Source organism: Protopterus annectens, chromosome 4.part0 (genome assembly GCF_019279795.1).
Source record: "Protopterus annectens isolate FY-2018-M chromosome 4.part0, PAN1.0, whole genome shotgun sequence".
Taxonomy (NCBI): domain Eukaryota; kingdom Metazoa; phylum Chordata; order Ceratodontiformes; family Protopteridae; genus Protopterus; species Protopterus annectens.
In genome coordinates this window covers 931,719,341-931,741,134 of record NC_056733.1, presented here as the reverse complement: position 1 = coordinate 931,741,134, position 21,794 = coordinate 931,719,341, and the positions used below count along the sequence as shown (strand labels likewise).

The window sequence follows — 21,794 nt, the reverse complement described above, 5'->3', positions numbered from 1 at the left end:
TGAGCTCCTCCTTCTACCCATAATGCCCTAGTCCATCCCCAATACCTCAGATAGAGTTTGTTGCCTTAAGGTCCCCATTAATAAGTTAAAGAAAGGGATCGATAAAAGAATTGGTCTCAAGCTCAGAACCAGAGGTTTCAATAAGAAAACCAACAGGTCATTCCAGAAGATTCTAGGAAGGGGGATGGACTGGGGGGGGGGGGGGGCTGAGGAAGAATGAAAATGGATAACACGGATACCTAGTTATGGTGAGTACATAACTTTTAAATCTGATGTTGTCTTTTTCATTCCCCCTCAACGAATGGGACAGAGTCCCCAGCTACATGAATCTTGGGTGGCCCTCATAGGTTCATAGGTTAGTACTAAGCTAACTGCCCTTGCGAGCCATTTTAAGCCTAGCCAATTATCCCTTCTGAGACTCAAACCCTGCGCCTTGTGTTTGTAAGGCAAACACCTTAACCATTAGGCCACCCTCCCAACCCTGAAAGGGTATTCCAGAGAACCACTGAACCAAAGGTAGCTCTGCTTCTGGAAATAAGGTCTAATTTGTAATGAGTAACAAAGGTATGAGCACTGTACTTTTTGGCTGCTGTGCAAATATCAATAAAAGTTCTTGACCAAAAAGCAGATGAAGTGACCATGGATCTAGCTGAGTGGGCTTTAGGTGGTCTTGGTAGAGAAATGCCTTGTTGAGAAGAGATCCAAGAAATGAAAGTATTTAACCAATTTAACTTTAGACAGTGGATAACCCAGTCGATATGTTGAGGAGGATACAAGCAGCTGATCTGATTTTCTGATTTCTTTACCTTTGTGTAGATAAAAACATAATTGTCTGTGCACATCCAGAAGATGTAGCATGTATTCTCCTTTATTAGAAAAAAATGGAAAGAAACCTGGTAACTGGATGGATTGGTTAACATTAGATCCATAAACTACTTTAGGTAAAAAGGGTTTGTTTGTAAAGTAACCCTATCTTTATGGAAAATAATGCGTGGAGTCTTGGATGAAACAGCCTGGAGTTCAGAAATTCTTTCTGCAGAAGTGATAGCTACTAAAAAGGCTGTTTGCCATGACAGGTACTTAAAATCATTTTTTGTTGAAGTCTCAAAGGGTTTCTCAGTCAGACCTTGTAGTACAAGCCCCTAACAATCCTTTACTGGGGGGGGGGGGGGGTCAAAGAAGGAAGGTGCCTTTCAAGAAAGTTTTACATAACTTGGAAGAAGCCAAACAATTAAATCACCTGTAGGAGAATCTGATACGGCTACCAGCTGTAGGTTAATCATAGAAAAACTGGTATCTTCTTTGAAAAGGGCAGCCAGATAATCAAGAACAGCAGAGACAGGGGCAGTAAAATGGTCAACAATGTTTCTTAATGCCCAAAGGGAACATTTTTTTTCATTTGCTCTTGTAACCCTTTTTGGTGGAGTCTTCTTGCAAGGATAATAAAATGGTACATACCAGGGAAGAAAGCCGGAGCTGTCTGGCTATTATTGGAACTGGAAAAAACATGCGTTTAGTTTGAGGGTTTGGATATTGGGATGACTGATCCCGGTGGGGTGTGAAAGAAGATCTGGATCTAAAGAGGATAACAAAGATGAGACCAAAGGAAAGGGAACCACACCTGGCAAGGCCAGAATGCAGATATGAAGATGACTTCAACCAAATTGCTTTCTATATAAATTTGTGGATCAAAGAAAGTGTGAGATAAGCGTAAAGGAGACCAGATGGCCAAATGTGGACTAGAGCATCTGTTGGTGACTCCTCCTGAGGGGGGAATTGGGTCAAAATACCTACTACAGGTGTTGTGGGGAGATGCAAATAGAGCCCAGCAAGGATGGCCCCAACGACAGAAAATTTTCTCAGCCACTGACTGTTTGAGGGACCACTTGTGAGGTATTAGGACCGACTCAGTTTGTCTGCTAGTATGCTGGATTTCCCCAGAGAATGTGCTGCAATTAGAAAGTGGTTTTCGACAGAGGGGGCAAGAGTAGGTTCCCCCTTGCTTGTTGATGTACCAGACTACAGACATGTTGTCGGTTAGAAATGCAATAGTCCCTAGAGGAACAGCATCTTGAAATCTCTGCAACACTATAAGGACTGCTCTTATCTCCAGGATGTTCATATACAAATTGGTCTCTCGGGGGACCATGTGCATTTGGGCCATCCTTCCCAAGTAATGACCCCCACCCCAATTGGGAGTCATTGTAGCTGTTGGGGATGAAAACAAAGGGTCAACCTAGGTAAATGTCATCTGACTGGATCTACCAGTGAATGTGGTGTTTGCATACTGGTGTAAGCTTGACTGGAAAAGATAGGTGTTGTCAAAAAATAGGCCCTTCAACAACTAGAGTCCATTGAAGGACATGCATAAAGTAGAGCATTAAAGGAGTGGGACCTATCACTGCTGCCATAGACCCTAAGGCTTGAAGAATTCATCTGGCTGGAGGAGACGGATGGGACAGAATCTGCTGAACGTGAGTTGTGCGTATGTCTATGCAATGAGTAGGCAAAGGGGCAATTTGTGGTGGTGTGTTCAGATGTGCACCAATAAATTGCAGGCTCTGTACTGGTGTCAGATTTGATTTGGCATAACTGACTGTTATCCCTTGTGAGTGACTTTCTTCCATGCCACATGAAGAAAACAAGCCTTTCTAGAACTTGAAATGTGCCAAACTCATAGCAAAGACAGTATCCCACAAAGATCAAGATTCTTGCCAGAACAGCTCCATGCTATCAAAAGGTGTATAAAAGAGGTCCCTCATCCCAAAATGAAGAGAACCTCAACAGTGTCTACCTATCTGAGGTGCACAGCAGGTAGGCTATCTACAGCATCCAAAAACCTGCATTTAAAATGTGGCCTCACTACGGCTTTTGTGAAAGGCTATTAAACAAACCTTGTTTAATTCACCAACCCCAAGAGGTAGCATTAAACCAGAGTAGGACAACCTGAACAGGTGCACAGAATACTTGAGAACCATAAGCCCCATTATGGCAAACACCTTCCTTCAACAGTATCATCTTCTTGGGCTCTCTCAGCTGAAGGGAAGACAAAGATTGTTGTGGGTGTAGACACAAAATATTGATCAAATGCTAACTTTTCAACGGACAGAAAGAGAAGAGACTTCTTAAATAATATCTTGGGAGCTTTGCTTCGGGAAAGGGGAAGGGAATGACAAACAGAGCAACAGAGGCACTTTACCAGTTGAAACAAATGCCAAAGAAAAGGCGAGAATATACAAGACAAAGCAAAGGCATGGGAACTTCCACCCAGCTGACACTCCAGAATGATCAAACACAAAAACGTCCAGCACCAAAAGATGAAATCATAAACTATTTATTGTGGCAGCTCTAGCAATTGGTGTATAAATGCACCAAATAAGCAGACCGGTTTTGGCAGTAATAAGCCTCCCTCAGTGCAATAACAAAAGTGAAAAATGCTCCATATTATTAAATAGTCACATCATCAAGAAACAAGCATCTCATTGGATAATCAACTTTGCTCATTTAAACCGGGTTTAAACAAACCCCCCAACCTAATAATCCAACTAGATTCTTTATAATTTAAAAGAGTATGCCAGCCTGTCTTAAACATCCTATTGCCTGTAACCCTATCAATAACGATAAAAGTAAACTGAGCAGTGATGCGGGTCATAGTATGTTTGTATAGTGAATTAGACATTCTTTTATTCCTATTGTCACTGAGATGCTCGGAAATATGAACCCTTAGTGACCTAGAAGTCTGCCCCACATAAAAAGTGGAACAAGAATAAGTAACTAAATATATGACCCAGTCAGCGCTACAGTTACCAAAACAATGAATATTGATAGGGTTACATGCAATAGGATGTTTAAGACAGGCTGGCATACTCTTTTGAATAATAAAGAATCCAGTTGGATTATTAGGTTGAGGGGTTTGTTTAAACCTGGTTTAAATGAGTAAAGTTGATTATCCAAATGAGATGCTTGTTTCTTGATGATGACGTGACTAATAATATGGAGCATTTTTTCACTTTTGTTATTGCACTGAAGAAGGCTTATTACTGCTGAAACTGGTCTGCTTATTTGGTGCATTTATACACCAATTCCTGGAGCTGCCACAATAAATACTTTATTATTTCACCTTTTGGTGCTGGACATTTTTGTATTTTGACTGTTTTGGTACAGTCCGTGCACCTGCCATACATGCGGATCTCTTTGTGTTGAATTGCTCAACTGTTGGTTCCGCTGTTGGCTTAAAGGGTGAGGTTTCAATGTCAGTGCAGTGGCTCCTGCTATTTGAACTCGTTCTTTATAAGCCTCTTGTGAATGTTCACCCTATCACTTTCGTGGCTTGGATTATATCACCTTATGGGACTTTTAGACAGCGACGAATGTCGACTTTATCTACAGCTGAATGATATATGTGGTGCATTTTTGTGCAAATTTGCATTACTGTTGGCTTAAAGGGGTGAGGCCTTAATACCAGTAGTGGAGGCTCCTGTTGTGTGTTTTTTTACAAACTTCCTGTGGTTGTTTAACTGGTTACTCTTTTTGTGGCTTGGATTACCTTATTTCAGGGGCTTTTTAGGTAGAGACGAATGTCGACCTTATTTACTGCTGACTGATATTGCTTATTTCCAGCCTGTTTCAGGAACGGCTTTATAATTACTTTGTGGTAATGGGAACAACGGCAGCAACAAACGTCAGCCCTTGGAGTTTTACCACATGAGTTTTATGACTCTGGACACAACGGTTCTCTCTCTCTCCTTTTTTTCAGCAGATATTTACAGCGGATTTTGAACAGCTGTAATTTCCATTCAAGGGACTGGTCTCTTTGAAGGTGAATTCCCTCTCTTGGTCGTTTGGTCATCGTTGAATTGTGTTTTTGGATCTTTATCAGTGGCCCAGGGTGTTACTGAGGTCTCTTGGACTGTGTCACATTCTGTTTGGAGGTTTTTCATCCAACTACCTGGCTTTGGTCTTTGACTTTATGTATTGTTTGCAAGGACAATAATGCTGATATATGGTTATCTTTTGTGAATATCATTTGCATTTTATGCTGCCTGTTTATCAATCTGCTTTAGGTTTTGATCATTATTAGGCATTAATATATATCCACTGTTGTTAGTAACTGGCTTTTTGGTCCTTTGGGATTTGTATAATTTTGCATGGATGTTATTATAACACACTGGGATTAAGTTTTAAACAGTATTGGAGTTTTTCATGTACTGTAGTGGATAGTCTTTGTTCTTGATTGGGGGTAAATGGATTATACAAGAAGCATTTTTGGTTTTGCACTTAAAACATCATGGACCTCTGCAAGGTCGGTCTGCAGAGAGGAATGACCTTAATGTATTTGGATTGGGGCACACCTCCTCTGACAATACCGAATTGGGCCAAAACGATCCTGAAAATATGTTTTTCTTTATGTCTGAAACTAACCAAGAGCATGAAGTCTCTTAAAATTAATGTCTGGCATCTTAAACTTTTTAAGGTCTATAAGGCACGGGGAATTTCTCCCAGAGGCCTTAGGGTTCGCCTCCAGCCTTTGGTCACTTTGGCCGATGATTTGTTAGAGGAAAGGGTTCAGGCCCAACAGAAAGCATTCATGGCCTATGTGGAGGTCCTAATTCCATATTATGAACATACCATTGATAAATACATTTTGGAGGTTAAAGCTACATGTGAGGAGGTTAGACGATTTGAAAGGGAAACTTTTTTTGACAAGTGTCTCAACCAATTAGTTAAAGATCTACTTACTTTGGAGCAACTGCTCAAAGATAAAAAAAAAGATTCACAAACTTAATAGGGGACTCACAGACTATAAGAGGGGTAAACCCTTTGGGTTACAAAAATTGTGAAATTCGCTGAGTAGGACAGGACCAAACCAGTCTGCAAGAGGAAGAGATCTCGATCTATACTTAAAATAGGCCCTAGTGTCCGCAGTGGCACTTCAGGGGATGATTCATCCTCTGCCACTGTCATTGAAATTACCCCCACTTCTGATTCACCTTTAGCCAATAAATGTTTGAGTACTGACCCTTTAGGAGGGGTAGGCATAGGGGAGGTAAGAAACATTGGTCATGTACACAACATTCAACATCTTTTGCACCTGATAATACTACACTAGGGGATATAACTAATGTGCATAATATTTCTTCATACTCACTTTCTGACACTGAAATAAACCTACTGAACAAGGGTCTTAATTTTGGCCCTGGTTTCTTTGTCAATGAAGACACATTTGCCAATGATGTTTAACATTTTTGCCGTTTGTTGAATTTAAAATTATTTTTTGGTGATGGTACCCAGGCTCAAAGATCTACTGATTTCCATTTTGGTAAATCCTCTTTTTAGCCACCCATGGACAAACACGTTGCTATTTTTAAGGATTGTGTGCTCAAGGATTTACATTTTAACAAATTTGTCTTTCCCAATATATGGCACAACCTCAGATCTCAAGAACAACTGGTGCTAACTAAGCTCAAGGACAACCATGATTTGGTCATTTTGCCGGCAGACAAGGATGGGGCTGTCGTGGTTATGGATTGGCCAATGTATTTGGCTGAGGCTGAACGAGAATTATCTGATGGCCAATTCTATATACACATGCCCATAGATCCAACACCCAAATTCAAACAAGAAATTGAAAGACTGCTGAACCTTGCCCTTGATGAGGGTATTATTAACAAGAAAACATTATACCATCTTACTGTATCTGATCCCCAATCTCAATACCTATACTTATTGCCCAAAATTCATAAAAAATTATCAAAACCACCAGGTAGGCCCATAGTATCGGGCAGGGGGGTCACTTACAGAACCATAAGCAGCCTTCCTTACCAAATATTTACAACCATTACCGTTGGTCAGGGCCAGGATTCAAGACACAACTTTGTTTTTTACAGATTGTTAGGGTTACTCAGTTGGATCGTAGTTGGCTAATGAGTGCAGTGGATGTGACTGCCCTTTATACTAACATCCCTCATTGGGCTGGTTTAGAAGCTATTCAATTTTGGCTGGACAAGGCCAATATGTATTCATCAGGCTTCAATACCTTGCTTGTCTGTTTAACCGAACATGTGTTAACTAAAAATGTGTTCTACTTCCATGGTAGATGCTACTGGCAGGTGAAGGGTACTGCTATGGGGGCTTCTTTTGCCCCATTTATGCTGACCTTTTTATGGGTTTTACAGAGGAACAACTTATTTATGATGCAACCATAATTTATATCTTGATGAAACTGACATTTGGCGGTGTTATTTGGATGACTACTGGATGGCGTGGAGGAGTGAGGAGAGACACGTGCACGAATTTGTACAGTATCTCAACGAGAATAAGTGGGGAATCCAGTTGACGTTGAATTTTCATATTGATCTTATTACATTTTTGGATGTTACTATTATCAGAGAGGCAGATCATACTTTAAGGACTGAGGTCTTCCGTAAACATCCACAATATAATACGTTACTTCATGCCAGTAGTCATCACCCACAACACATCATCCACAACATTCCTAAGTCCCAATTTCTTAGTATTAGACACATTTGTTACTCGGACAACTCATATTATTACTAACAAGATCTGACAGACAGATTCCTTAATAGGGGATATGAGATTATAATATTAATATGGCCAGCAATTTTGCTTCTCAACAACCCAGATCCTCTTTGTTGCAATATCAGCATAAATCTAGGGATGGCAATCAGGTCGAGCAGGTTCATTTTGTAACTACATTTGGACAAAATATTAATACTTTAAGGCAGATCATTTATCTTCATTGGGACATACTTTTGTCCAATGACAAACTTTCTGCGTTTCTATCTCCGAAATGCTTCTTTTCCTATCGACGGGGTCCCACTTTAGGTACTTATTTTAATCATTACAAACATAGGATGGCTCCAATACACAGCAGTTTTCATTATCTGGGGACAATCTGGTGGGATGCATACCTTGTGGCCATTGTTCAGCATGTAGTAATGTTCTATTTTAATCATTACAAACATAGGATGGCTCCAATACACAGCAGTTTTCATTATCTGGGGACAAACTGGTGGGATGCATACCTTGTGGCCATTGTTCAGCATGTAGTCATGTTCTTAAGAGTAAACAATTTACTAGTAGTAATACATCTAAAGTGTATGATATTCTGTGCTTTGGTAACTGTAGCGCTGACTGGGTCATATATTTAGTTACTTGTTCTTGTTCCACTTTTTATGTGGGGCAGACTTCTAGGTCACTAAGGGTTCATATTTCCGAGCATCTCAGTGACATTAGGAATAAAAGAATGTCTAGTTCACTATATAAGCATACTATGACCCACATCACTGCTCAGTTTAAATTTATCATTATTGATAGGGTTACAGGCAATAAGATGTTTAAGACAGGCTGGCATACTCTTTTGAATAATAAAGAATCTAGTTGGATTATTAGGTTGGGGGGTTTGTTTAAACCCGGTTTAAATGAGCAAAGTTGATTATCCAATGAGATGCTTGTTTCTTGATGATGTGACTATTTAATAATATGGAGCATTTTTCACTTTTGTTATTGCACTGAGGGAGGCTTATTACTGCCAAAACTGGTCTGCTTATTTGGTGCATTTATACATCAATTGCTGGAGCTGCCACAATAAATAGTTTATGATTTCACCTTTTGGTGCTGGACGTTTTTGTGTTTGACTGTTGTGGTATGGCCCATGCACCTGCCGTACATGCGGATCTGTTTGTGTGGAATCACTCCAAAATGAACCAAAGGAAAATGCAGACATCCTGAGTTTCTTTTCCATTGCCTCACTACAAACATCGGGTTGTGTGTACTGCATCTTGATCTAAATCCAAATTGCTCATCTCTCCTCTCACATTCTATTACTCTTCGAATCTGCTTAGCAATTGCCCTCTCCAGCAAATTCATGCAGTTTGACAAGAGTTTGATAGCTCTTGTATTGCCGATAGTTGTGAATACCTCCTTTGTTCTTGTCCTCTGCCTAACGAATACTTACTCTTCAGTCACCTAAGGTACAGCTCTTTCTGTCTCCATACTGCAATGAGTAACCCCTCATCAGCCAGTTCTTTCTTAATATGCCAAATATCTTGATCACATGTGCTGTTACTTCACTGAGACTGACACTTTCCCTGACTTCATTTTCTGCAGCTCATTTCAAGCTTTTTTACATCTTCTTTCACTGTGGGCTGTGTGCATGCAGCAGTACAGCTTCTTAGAGGTTTTCTTCATTCATAAGGTTCCTGAAGTACTCCTTCCAGCTGCCCTTAACGTCTTCTGAACAGGTAAGCAAACTGCTTCTGCATCCCTTGTAAATGATGTCCACCAAGTGCCTTTTTTTACTTTTTCTCTCATTGGATTGCAATCTGATAGAGGTTTCTTTGTGCTTTCTGCAGTCACTTTCCAGAATATGGCAGAGGTTCTCTGACACCAAGTTAATTACCACTGTGACTGCTATCTTAAGACTCTTTGCTAGCCAGCTAGTATTTATTTATTGACTGACATTTGATTACCCGTAGAGTCCGACTGAGTAGAAGCCCACTTTCAGTGGAGGCCTGGGGAGAAAAGGTCCAAATTACTACAAAACATTTTAAGAAGAAATCTTCATAAATAAAACAAAAACATCTGCAGTTTAAATAATTATAACAAATTAGACATAATGTAAAAACATTGGTTAATAATCGATACAAGTGATATGACATTCATTTAATATTTAGAGACATTTTAGACAGTTTGCAGAGAAACTGAAGGGAAGGTAGTGGAATCTAAACAGAAATTGCGATATGAAGTGAGGAAAAAAAAAGGCTTAAGGTATATTTAGAGAGAAAGTCAGGGAAGAGAAGGAAGTAAATAAAGAAGGGAGAGTAAGGAGGTGTAAGGTATGAACAGGTATTTGTTCACATTTAGGGATATAGTTTACCCTAGTTTTGAGCAACAGAGCCAGATTTTAGCTAGGAAGTCTTTCAGAGTGGTTTTGAAAGATGCGATAGAGCGTAGTCACATGATGGATACAGGTAAGGAGTTCCAGGCTTCAGCAATCTTGAACAGGTGCAGACCGTGCTCAGCAGTTTTGATAGGTTTGTAGACAGACAAGAGTTTTTGGTCATTGGATTGCAATGACCAACTGGGAATATATTTGTATAGAGTGTTTTTATTGCTGGACAAGCAGATGGATGCTGAATAATTGTATAGGTGGTAAGAAGCTGTGTAGATGTTGGCAGTTCTAACCAATTTAGGCGTTTTAGTACTGTACAGTGGTGGGTTCTGAAAGGGATATGTCCTGCAAATTTAGCAACTTTGTTTTTGTGAAGCCTGGAGATTAGTGAGGATGGGAGCACCATAAAGAAGGGTGGGAAGAAATTTCTTCTTGGACTTCTACATTTCACAACCAGTTTTCCTTATGCACCTTATTTTCACACCTTGCATTAACCACAGATCTGTTCTTATTTTTTCACACATGCTGTTTTGAGACACTGCCATTCTGCTTCGTCTGTTCCATGTTTCACTTTCTTGTAGAGGTACTAGAGCCATGAGCATTTCTTTGAGGTTCACTGCTTTTGCAACGGCCAACTTCCAGCACTTTGGCTTAACCTGTATTGATCTTACAGCCTTCTTTGACAATTTCTTGCAAATGACTGTGGCCACGTCTTTTTTAATCAGGGGGGGGGGGGCTATTTCCCTAGGATCGTTTGCAGTCTTTTATTCAACCCCACTGCCCCTGCCTTAAAAGGAGGAAGTCTAATGAAGTTGCTTGCTGGCCACTCTTATATGTGATCTTGTGAATGACTCCCTTGGTGAGCCATGTGATTGCTATCACTAAACTATATGCAGAAAGACGTCCAGAATGGCCTCTGTTTTACTATTCCTGGTGTCCCGACCATATGGGCCCAGACAATTTTCATATCCCGTTCTGTCTGTCGCAATTTGAACATTCTGCTCATTCATTATAAACATCTGTCCTTCTCCCACTTTACTGAGGAAGTCCTCCAACTTTTTTCCTGAATGTTCTCTTTTCCTTGCCATCGCAGCCCTGTAGTACAGCAGTGGCTGAGATTGTAAAGCCTAGCTCTATCTTTATACTGTAGACTGACTGCCATGAGTCTATTATGGATTCCTTTTGATGGCTTTCACAAAACTCACAATGATTCCCATACCACTTCTAATCTTAATTCCTGCTGAGTATCCCAGGTCAACAGACTTTGCTCCACTGTTCATCCACCTTGTCTAGTTCCCTCCTTACCATCCTGTCATCCATGTCCAAGCTGTGTCCAGTAATCCTGCACTCATTTTGGCAGGTTGACTGATTTTACACAACAGGCCTATCCCAAGTAATCCCGACTGGGCAACTGAATACTCGTTAGACAACAGCTAAGTGACCTAAGGTTGCAGGGCTTTATGGTAGACACACTGGCCAAAAGGTGTGCATAGACCCTTCCTACCATATCATGAGTCACTGGCAAGGGTTACAGTAGGCAGGGTCTACAACCTACTTAACACTTGCATATAGCCAGTTCCTTATAGGTACACAGGTAGTTACTAGGCTTGCAGTCCAGGGGACTAATGAGGAGCCTAGCCCAAATACCCAGTTACCCATAACTACAGTCTGGTCAAAAGACTTGATCAAGGACAGCAGACAAATGAGGGCTGAGGCAATTAAACTCCTGACCATTGAAACTACAGTTCACAGACTTAACCCTCTTCTCCAGCTGCCACACTGTTTCTGGCCACATCTTGAGACTTTTTTTTACACTGCCAAGTGGCTAATACTGACACAGTATGCAGCCTGGTGTCCATGTTTTCCTAAACAGACTGATCCAGAAAAAGTACAGCGGCTTTCTCAAAGAAGTGAAGTGCCTAGAAATGATGTTGGCATGTCTTGCAGAGAGAGTATTTTGCAGTATATATAGGATATATATCGCTTTAAAGGGATCACATTTTCAATAAAGCTAAGCCTATTGAAAGCACCATAAATAAATAATTAAAAACACTTACAGTGAAACATCTGCATGCAGATCCCCATCCAATTTGTTTTCTGCGTAATTCTTGATTTATTTATGTATTTAGATTCATAGGATGATACTAGGCTATTGGACAGGAGGCCCTTATAAGCCTAGCCAAGAATTTCGCCCATGTTCCCTCAGTCAGCACGTTTTCCCTGTCCAGCAGGGACACAGGTGGGATCCCAGAGGTATACTTTCTGTTTCCCATCCAGTCGTCCAGGTTCCTCTTAAAGAGGGCTAGAGAGGTACTCTGCTTGACATGGAGAGGGAGTCTGTTCTACAGAAGGGGGGGTCTTTGGGACACAAATCTATCCCGCCAACAAGTTCTGTTAATGTCACAGACCAGATTAAGGCCTTACATGTGGGTTGCGTGAGTGAAGTTTGTCTTACAGATATGCAGCAACTTCATCAAGGCTGGGTCTAAGATGGCCTTGTATGCCAAAGGTCACCTCTGAGCAGTCTGCATGAGACTGAGTAGAGAGACAGGGCTTTTAGCCTATCTGTATAGGATAGGTGTTCGAGACTCTGGATTTTCCTGGTCAGTAACCTCTGTGTTCTCTCCAACTGCTGCATGTGCTTGGCAAGGTACATGCCAAAGGGGGCATTGGACTCGATAATGGGACTGATAAGGGAGGAGTACAGGGATGTTATGACCTCCTTGTCCCTTGATGAAATACCCTTATTTATGAGATGGGCCATATAGAAAGCCTTCCATACAATGGAGTCAACGTGGTGGTCAAAATTCAGGTTGCTATCAACCTGGGTGACCAAGTCCCTCATGACTGATTGCATGCTTAGTACGTTGTTATTAATGTGATAATTAGTGGGGATGACATTTTCCTCAAAAGGGATAATGATGCATTTCTTGGCATTCAGTTTGAGGCCATGCTTCTGGCACCAGTCATTTGTTTGGGTAAGGCCCTCTTGGAGGATGTTCACATCACTAGGGGAATTTAAGACAGTGCCCAGCATGCAGTCATCTGCAGACTCGGTCAGCCACAGACCACTGGTTTTGGCTTGCAACTCAGAAAAGTATATCCCAAACAGTAGAGGCCCGAAGACCGATCCTTGGAGTACACAGCTCATTACGGGTCTACTAATAGAAGTGGCTTCCCCTACTTTGACTGAATGGGTTCTATTAGTGAGCCAGTTATCTACCCATCTGGTGACATATGGGTTGACAGCTAGCTGGGAGAGTTTATCTATTATGCCTGAGTGGGGAAGAGTGTCAAAGGATTTGGCTAGGTCAAGGTTGGCGGTGTGTACAGTCTTCCCTTCATTCATGACTTTGGTGACTAATTCAAAGAAGTTGACCAAGTCTAGCAGGCATGATCTCCCTTTAACAAAACCAAACTGTGTGGGGTCAAGCATTTGGAGGTTGCCAATGTCCTTGCTTATAAGGTTGATGATAATGCATTCCATGGCCTTGCAGATCAGACTAGTTAGGCTGATGGACCTATAATTGCCTGGCTCAGTGGATACTCCACTTTTGTGTAGAGGAATGACAGTGGCTGTTCTCCATTCCACTAGGATGAAGCCACTGCTCAAGATTTCGCTGAATAGGGTGTCTAATGAAGCCTAGAGCTCATGCCCGAGTTAATGTAGGATACAACTATGGATGTTATCGGGTCCCATGGAGAATGGATTTTTTGCCTTTGAGAGGGCATTAAGGACCTGCTCCCTGGTGATGAGGGGGGGCAAGTGCTGGGGATGTCCTGTTTTACTGATGGGGGGGCGGGGGGTGAAGTTTTTAATGAATCTGGCTGCCAGCAGGTTGGCTATATCAGTGGCATTTGTGTATGTGGCGTTATTGACCACCAGTTCAGAGCAGATTTAGGTGTTATCTTTGAGACTGCAGACATATGTGAAGAAGGCCTTGTGATTGTCCTTAGTGGATGTGGCCAATTTGGACTCAAAGTTAGCCTTAGAGGATTTCACCAGTGACCTTATTTACTTGTTCAGACAAAGGAGAGACTGCTTCCAACTTGGCACCTGCTCCTCCTTGGTCCTGGACAGCAATTTGTTCCTTCTATTATAGAGTTTTTTTATTGCTGCTGTCCACCAAACATGTTTACTCTTCCTTGAGGAAGATGATTTGGTCCTGTCAGGTATTGCTGAGTCCATACAGTTATGTAGGTGCTCATATAGTTTTTTGGTGTAGGCTTGGACATTAGTGCTAGTTCCAACTGAAGGGTCGGTGGCTGTGAAGCTGCTTATACCTGCTCTGAGGAGATTGTGGTCAGCTTTGGGAAAGTTTTTTCGTTTGACCCTGACAAGGAGGGGAGGGGGTCAGGGGAGTTGGTGACTTCAAAAGTGATTGCTTTATGGTCGGATCTTACCAAGCAGGATGACACTGTAGGAGTGCTACAGTGGCTACTCATGTTGCTTAGGACCAGGTCCAGGATATTTTCACCTCTCGTAGGAGTGTCGACCAGCTGATCCAATGCAGTGGCACTAAGTCGAGGAATCTCTGGGCATTCATATTTGGGCTACAACAGGTCTTCCACTCTATGGTTGGATAGTTAAAGTCACCCAGGATCAGAGTAGAGGGTTGAATCTTGATGTATTCAAGTAAGTCCAGATAAGTGGAGTGGGCGTCCTAAGTCATGGTTGGGGGTCTGTAGCTAGCTATAATCTAAACAGGTGTTTTACCAACAGTTAACTACACTTGGAGTGTCTCCAGTATGTTTGACCAGCCTGGAGGTGTGTACGTCTTTGAAAAATACTGAAACTCCACTTCCTTTGGCTTTGTAGCCCTCCATTTGGGGTCTGAAAGTATGGTAGGATGAGTAACCTGGTAAGGTTGGGGTGCTCTCCACAGCTTTGAACCAAGCTTCAGTGACTGCACAAATGTCAGCATCCTTCAGGGCAAGGAATGCTTGCAATGAGTGCAGTTTCGTGCTGACACTCATAGCGTTTAGCAGCATGACCTTTAAATTTCGTTAATAAGAATTTGTCATGTTGGCAATTTTGTGCTCATGACTTTGCCTAAAAAAGAACTATGGGGGAGGCAAGAGCCTTTGCCAGAAGCCTAAAGCCCAGGGGACACAGATGAAGGCCATCTCTGGCAAAGCATCATGGTCTGTCAATCATGTCCTCCCAGGCTGTCAGGTACTGGCTCCCCTTGGAATGACACCAGAAGCTAAGTCAATTGTTAATGTCAATTATTTTCTGTTTGTATTGAGGTATCATTCTGGGTGATGGCAGGATGCTGCTTAAGGCTAGGGACATACCTGCCTGGGACACATTCAGCGAGCTCCATCATGTCTCTCTTCATATAGTCCACAGAGGTACGTCTCAAGTCATTCACACGAACATGGACTATGACATAGTCATAACAATACCTGTTATTAAGAAACTAGAGTGTGTGTGTGATATGGCGGATTATAGCACCTGATAAGCAACTTACTGTGACTTTCTTCCTGGTCTAGCCTGGTGAGGGACACAACTGTGTTTCTCACGACAGTCTCCTATGACTAGTAAGTTGGGTTTGTGGTTGGCCCTTAGATGTTGTTAGTCACAGATGTGTGTTCTGTGTGTGATGCTTGGTGCTGTGGGTTGTGATGTGCATGTTTCTTTTCACTTCAAAGGTCTCTTTCGTTTAGGTAGGTTTTTGTTGAGGACACCCACATATGTAAGAGTGTGCTGTACAGATGTGGGTGGTGTTAGAGGTGTGGTGTTCATACTGTTTGTGCAGACAACCTTCTCAGTGCCAGAAGTACTAGCTTGTGACTGACACAGCAAGGATACAAGGTTCTTAATGTGATTGCATCTCTCACATATTTGTGTGCATGGGTGATAGTGGTAGACGGTTGTCCATGTATATAAGGCAGTTGCTACACTGTCTCAGGATGTCCATATCAACCAGACTAGCAAGAGAAACCATAGGAAATTTTCCGTCCATGGTTATCAGAATATGTGGAAGAGAAGTCAGGGATAGTAGAGTGAGTACTATCTGAGGAGAGTACCTATAGGTGTGAGTAGAGCTGGATAAAATCAATGAATGCAGTAACTGCATAATCTGTGGAAGAGAGGTCAGGGATAGTAGAGTGGGTACTATCTGAGGAGAGTACCTCTAGGTGTGAGTAGGGCTGGATAAAATCAATGAATGCAGTAAATGCATAATCTGTGGAAGAGAAGTCAGGGATAGTAGAGCGGCTACTATCTGAGGAGAGTACCTCTAGGCGTGAGTAGGGCTGGATAAAAATCAATGAATCCAGTAACTGCAAAATCTGTGGAAGCGAGGTCAGGGATAGTAGAGTGGGTACTATCTGAGGAGAGTACCTATAAGTATGAGTAGAGCTGGATAAAATCAATGAATGTAGTAACTGCAGAATCTGTGGAAGAGAAGTCAGGGATAGTAGAGTGGGTACTATCTGAGGGAGTGCCTATAGGTGTGAGTAGAGCTGGATAAAATCAATGAATGAAGTAACTGCAGAATCTGTGGAAGAGAGGTCAGGGATAGTATAGTGGGTACTATCTGAGGAGAGAACCCCTAGGTGTGAGTAGGGCTGGATAAAATCAAGGAATGCAGAATCTGTGGAAGCGAGGTCAGGGATAGTAGAGTGGGTACTATCGGAGGAGAGTACCTATAGGTATGAGTAGAGCTGGATAAAATCAATGAATGCAGTAACTGCAGAATCTGTGGAAGACAGGTCAGGGACAGTAGAGTGGGTACTATCTGAGGAGAGTACCTCTAGGTGTGAGTAGGGCTGGATAAAATCAATGAATGCATTAACTGCAGAATCTGTGGAAGAGAGGTCAGGGATAGTAGAGCAGGTACTATCTGAGGAGAGTACCTCTAGGTGCGAGTAGGGCTGCATAAAATCAATGAATGCAGTAACTGCAGAATCTGTGGAAGAGAAGTCGGGGATAGTAGAGTGGGTACTATCTGAGGAGAGTACCTATAGGTGTGAGTAGCGCTGGATAAAATCAATGAATGCAGTAACTGCAGAATCTGTGGAAGAGAAGTCATGGGATAGTAGAGTGGGTACTATCTGAGGAGAGTACCTATAGGTGTGAGTAGCGCTGGATAAAATCAATGAATGCAGTAACTGCAGAATCTGTGGAAGAGAAGTCAGGGATAGTAGAGTGGGTACTATCTGAGGAGAGTACCTCTAGGTGTGAGTAGGGCTGCATAAAATCAATGAATGCAGTAAATGCAGAATCTGTGGAAGCGAGGTCAGGGATAGCAAAGTGGGTACTATCTGAGGAGAGAACTTCTAGGTGTGAGAAGAGCTGGATAAAATCAATGAATGCAGTAACTGCAGAATCTGTGGAAGAGAGGTCAGGGATAGTAGAGTGGGTAGTATCTGAGAAGAGTACCTGTACGTGAGTAGGGCTGGATAAAAATCAATGAATGCAGTAACTGCAGAATCTGTGGAAGCGAGGTCAGGGATAGTAGAGTGGGTACTATCTGAGGAGAGAACCTCTAGGTGTGAGTAGGGCTGGATAAAATCAATGAATGCAGTAACTGCAGAATCTGTGGAAGCGAGGTCAGGGATAGTAGAGTGGGTACTATCTGAGGAGAGTACCTCTAGGTGTGAGTAGAGCTGGATATAATCAATGAATGCAGTAACTGCAGAACCTGTGGAAGAGAGGTCAGGGATAGTAGAGTGGGTACTATCTGAGGAGAGTACCTATAGGTATGAGTAGAGCTGGATAAAATCAATGAATGCAGTAACTGCAGAATCTGTGGAAGACAGGTCAGGGACAGTAGAGTGGGTACTATCTGAGGAGAGTACCTCTAGGTGTGAGTAGGGCTGGATAAAATCAATGAATCCAGTAACTGCAGAATCGGTGGAAGCGAGATCAGGGATCGTAGAGTGGGTACAATCTGAGGAGAGCACCTCTAGGTGTGAGTAGGGCTGGATAAAATCAATGAATACAGTAAATGCAGAATCTGTGGAAGCGAGGTCAGGGATAGTAGAGTAGGTACTATCTGAGGAGAGTACCTATAGGTGTGAGTAGAGCTGGATAAAATCAATGAATGCAGAATCTGTGGAAGAGAGGTCAGGGATAGCAGTGTGGGTACTATCTGAGGAGAGAACCTCTAGGTGTGAGTAAGGCTGGATAAAATCAATGAATGCAGTAACTGCAGAAACTGTGGAAGAGAGGTCAGGGATAATAAAGTGAGTACTATCTGAGGAGAGTACCTATAGGTATGAGTAGAGCTGGATAAAATCAATGAATGCAGTAACTGCAGAATCTGTGGAAGACAGGTCAGGGACAGTAGAGTGGGTACCATCTGAGGAGAGTACCTCTAGGTGCGAGTAGGGCTGGATAAAATCAATGAATGCAATAACTGCAGAATCGGTGGAAGCGAGGTCAGGGATAGTAGAGTGGGTACTATCTGAGGAGAGTACCTCTAGGTGTGAGTAGGGCTGGATAAAATCAATGAATGCAGTAACTGCAGAATCTGTGGAAGAGAAATTGGGGATAGTAGAGTGGGTACTATCTGAGGAGAGTACCTATAGGTGTGAGTAGCGCTGGATAAAATCAATGAATGCAGTAACTGCAGAATCTGTGGAAGAGAGGTCAGTGATAGTAGAGTGGGTACTATCTGAGCAGAGTACCTATAGGTGTGAGTAGGGCTGGATAAAATCAATAAATGCAGTAACTGCAGAATCTGTGGAAGCGAGGTCAGGGATAGTAGAGTGGGTACTATCTGAGGAGAGTACCTCTAGGTGTGGGTAGAGCTGGATAAAATCAATGAATGCAGTAACTGCAGAATCTGTGGAAGAGAAGTCAGGGATAGTAGAGGGGTACTATCTGAGGAGAGTACCTACAGGTGTGAGTAGAGCTGGATAAAATCAATGAATGCAATAAATGCAGAATCTTTGGATGCGAAGTCAGGGATAGTAGAGGGGTACTATCTGAGGAGAGTACCTACAGGTGTGAGTAGAGCTGGATAAAATCAATGAATGCAGTAAATGTATAATCTGTGGAAGAGAGGTCAGGGATAGTAGAGTGGGTACCATCTGAGGAGAGTACCTCTAGGTGTGAGTAGGGCTGGATAAAATCAATGAATGCAGTAACTGCAGAATCGGTGGAAGCGAGGTCAGGGATAGTAGAGTGGGTACTATCTGAGGAGAGTACCTCTAGGTGTGAGTAGGGCTGGATAAAATCAATGAATGCAGTAACTGCAGAATCTGTGGAAGAGAAGTCGGGGATAGTAGAGTGGGTACTATCTGAGGCAAGTACCTATAGGTGTGAGTAGAGCTGGATAAAATCAATAAATGCAAAATCTGTGGATTCGAGGTCAGGGATAGTAGAGTGGGTACTACCCGAGGAGAGAACCTCTAGGTGTGAGTAGAGCTGGATAAAATCAATGAATGCAGTAACTGCATAATCTGTGGAAGAGAGGTCAGGGATAGTAGAGTGGCAACTATCTGAGGGGAGTACCTCTAGGTGTGAGTAGGGCTGGATAAAAATCAATGAATCCACTAACTGCAGAATCTGTGGAAGCGAGGTCAGGGATAGTAGAGTGGGTACTATCTGAGGAGAGTACCTCTAGGTGTGAGTAGAGCTGGATAAAATCAATGAATGCAATAAATGCAGAATCTTTGGAAGCGTGGTCAGGGATAGTAGAGTGGGTACTATCTGAGGAGAGTAGCTCTAGGTGTGAGTAGGGCTGGATAAAAATCAATGAATGCAATAACTGCAGAATCTGTGGAAGAGAGGTCAGGGATAGTAGAGTGGGTACTATCTGAGGAGAGTACCTCTAGGTGCGAGTAGGGCTGGATAAAATCAATGAATGCAATAACTGCAGAATCTGTGGAAGAGAGGTCAGGGATAGTAGAGTGGGTACTATCTGAGGAGAGTACCTCTAGGTGTGAGTAGGGCTGGATAAAACCAATGAATGCAGTAACTGCAGAATCTGTGGAAGAGAGGTCAGGGATAGTAGAATGGGTACTATCTACCTCTAGGTGTGAGTAGGGCTGAATAAACATCAATGAATGCAGTAACTGCAGAATCTGTGGAAGAGAGGTCAGGGATAGTAGAGTGGGTACTATCTGAACAGAGTACCTATAGGTGTGAGTAGGGCTGGATAAAATCAATTAATGCAGTAACTGCAGAATCTGTGGAAGCGAGGTCAGGGATAGTGGAGTGGGTACTATCTGAGAAGAGAACCTCTAGGTGTGAGTAGAGCTGGATAAAATCAATGAATGCAGTAACTGCAGAATCTGTGGAAGAGAAGTCAGGGATAGTAGAGTGGGGTACTATCTGAGGAGAGTACATCTAGGTGTGAATAGAGCTGGATAAAAAACAATGAATGCAGAATCTGTGGAAGCGAGGTCAGGGATAGTAGAGTGGGTACTATCTGAGGAGAGTACCTATAAGTGTTAGTAGAGCTGGATAAAATCAATGAATGCAGTAACTGCAGAATCTGTGGAAGAGAAGTCAGGGATAGTAGAGTAGGTACTATCTGAGGACAGAACCTCTAGGTGAGAGTAGGGCTGGATAAAATCAATGAATCCCGTAACTGCAGAATCTGTGGAAGAGAGGTCAGGGATAGTAGAGTGGGTACAATCTGAGGAGAGTACCTATAGGTGTGAGTAGGGCTGAATAAAAATCAATGAATGCAATAACTGCAGAATCTGTGGAAGAGAGGTCAGGGATAGTAGAGTGGGTGCTATCTGAGGAGAGAACCTCTAGGTGTGAGTAGAGGTGGATAAAATCAATGAATGCAGTAACTGCAGAATCTGTGGAAAAGAGATCAGGGATAGCAGAGTGGGTACTATCTGAGGAGAGTACCTATAGGTGTGAGTAGAGCTGGATAAAAACAATGAATGCAGTAATGCAGAATCTGTGGAAGTGAGGTCAGGGATAGTAGAGTGGGTACTATCTGAGGACATATCTCTAGGTGTGAGTAGAGCTGGATAAAATCAATGAATGCAGTAACTGCAGAATCTGTGGAAGAGAGGTCAGGGATAGTAGAGTGTGTACTATCTGAGAAGAGTACCTGCATGTGTGAGTAGGGCTGGATAAAATCAATGAATGCAGTAAATACAGAATCTGTGGAAGAGAGGTCAGGGATAGTAGAGTGGGTACTATCTGAGGACAGAACCTCTAGGTGTGAGTAGGGCTAGATAAAATCAATGAATCCAGTAACTGCAGAATCTGTGGAAGCGAGGTCAGGGATAGAAGAGTAGGTACTATCTGAGGAGAGTACCTCTAGGTGTGAGTAGGGCTAAATAAAATCAATGAATGCAGTAACTGCAGATGAGGGTCTCGCTCACACAGGAGTGCTAATAAGGGAAAAAATGCAACTGAGATACCTTGCAAAGGGTTAAAACACAGCAGCAGTGAGCAACTGGCAAACAAGCACAAATCCATGCAAATGTTGGGTTTAAATACCACAAAAATTAAAGTAAAATAGAAACACTGGAATTGACCAATCAACCCTGGTCTCTGAGCTCTTAGCTGAACACCCTATGACAGACCAGTTCCAACCAGTTCATTCACTCCCACTAAGTGCAGGCAGGCCGCTAGCCAACACAAGATGATGTAGCAGGAAACGCAGTAATCACACAAACAGATCTGAATACAGCAAAACCTTTAACCAGACTATGCTAAAGATATTTAAACTATGTTTAAGTCAATTTAACACAGGAGAACAGATACACACATAAATATAACAGTAGCAAACAAGAGCAACTGATTTAAAGAAATTACACAATTAATCAATAAATAAAGCTCAAAACTGAGCCCCGTTCCAGCAGTCTTTGTTCAGACAAGTTCTAACTGCACACTCCTGCCACTAGGGTGCAGGGGAACCTTCTCCAAAAAAGATGGCCTGGATTAGTGCTCAAG

General features: G+C 42.4%; 1 protein-coding gene across 1 annotated transcript in view; it reads right to left on the bottom strand.

Annotated features, from left to right (window-relative positions):
- Window positions 1-21,794, bottom strand: part of KNTC1 (kinetochore associated 1) — a 3,090,908-nt gene that overhangs the window by 1,315,228 nt on the left and 1,753,886 nt on the right. The window lies entirely within an intron of this gene.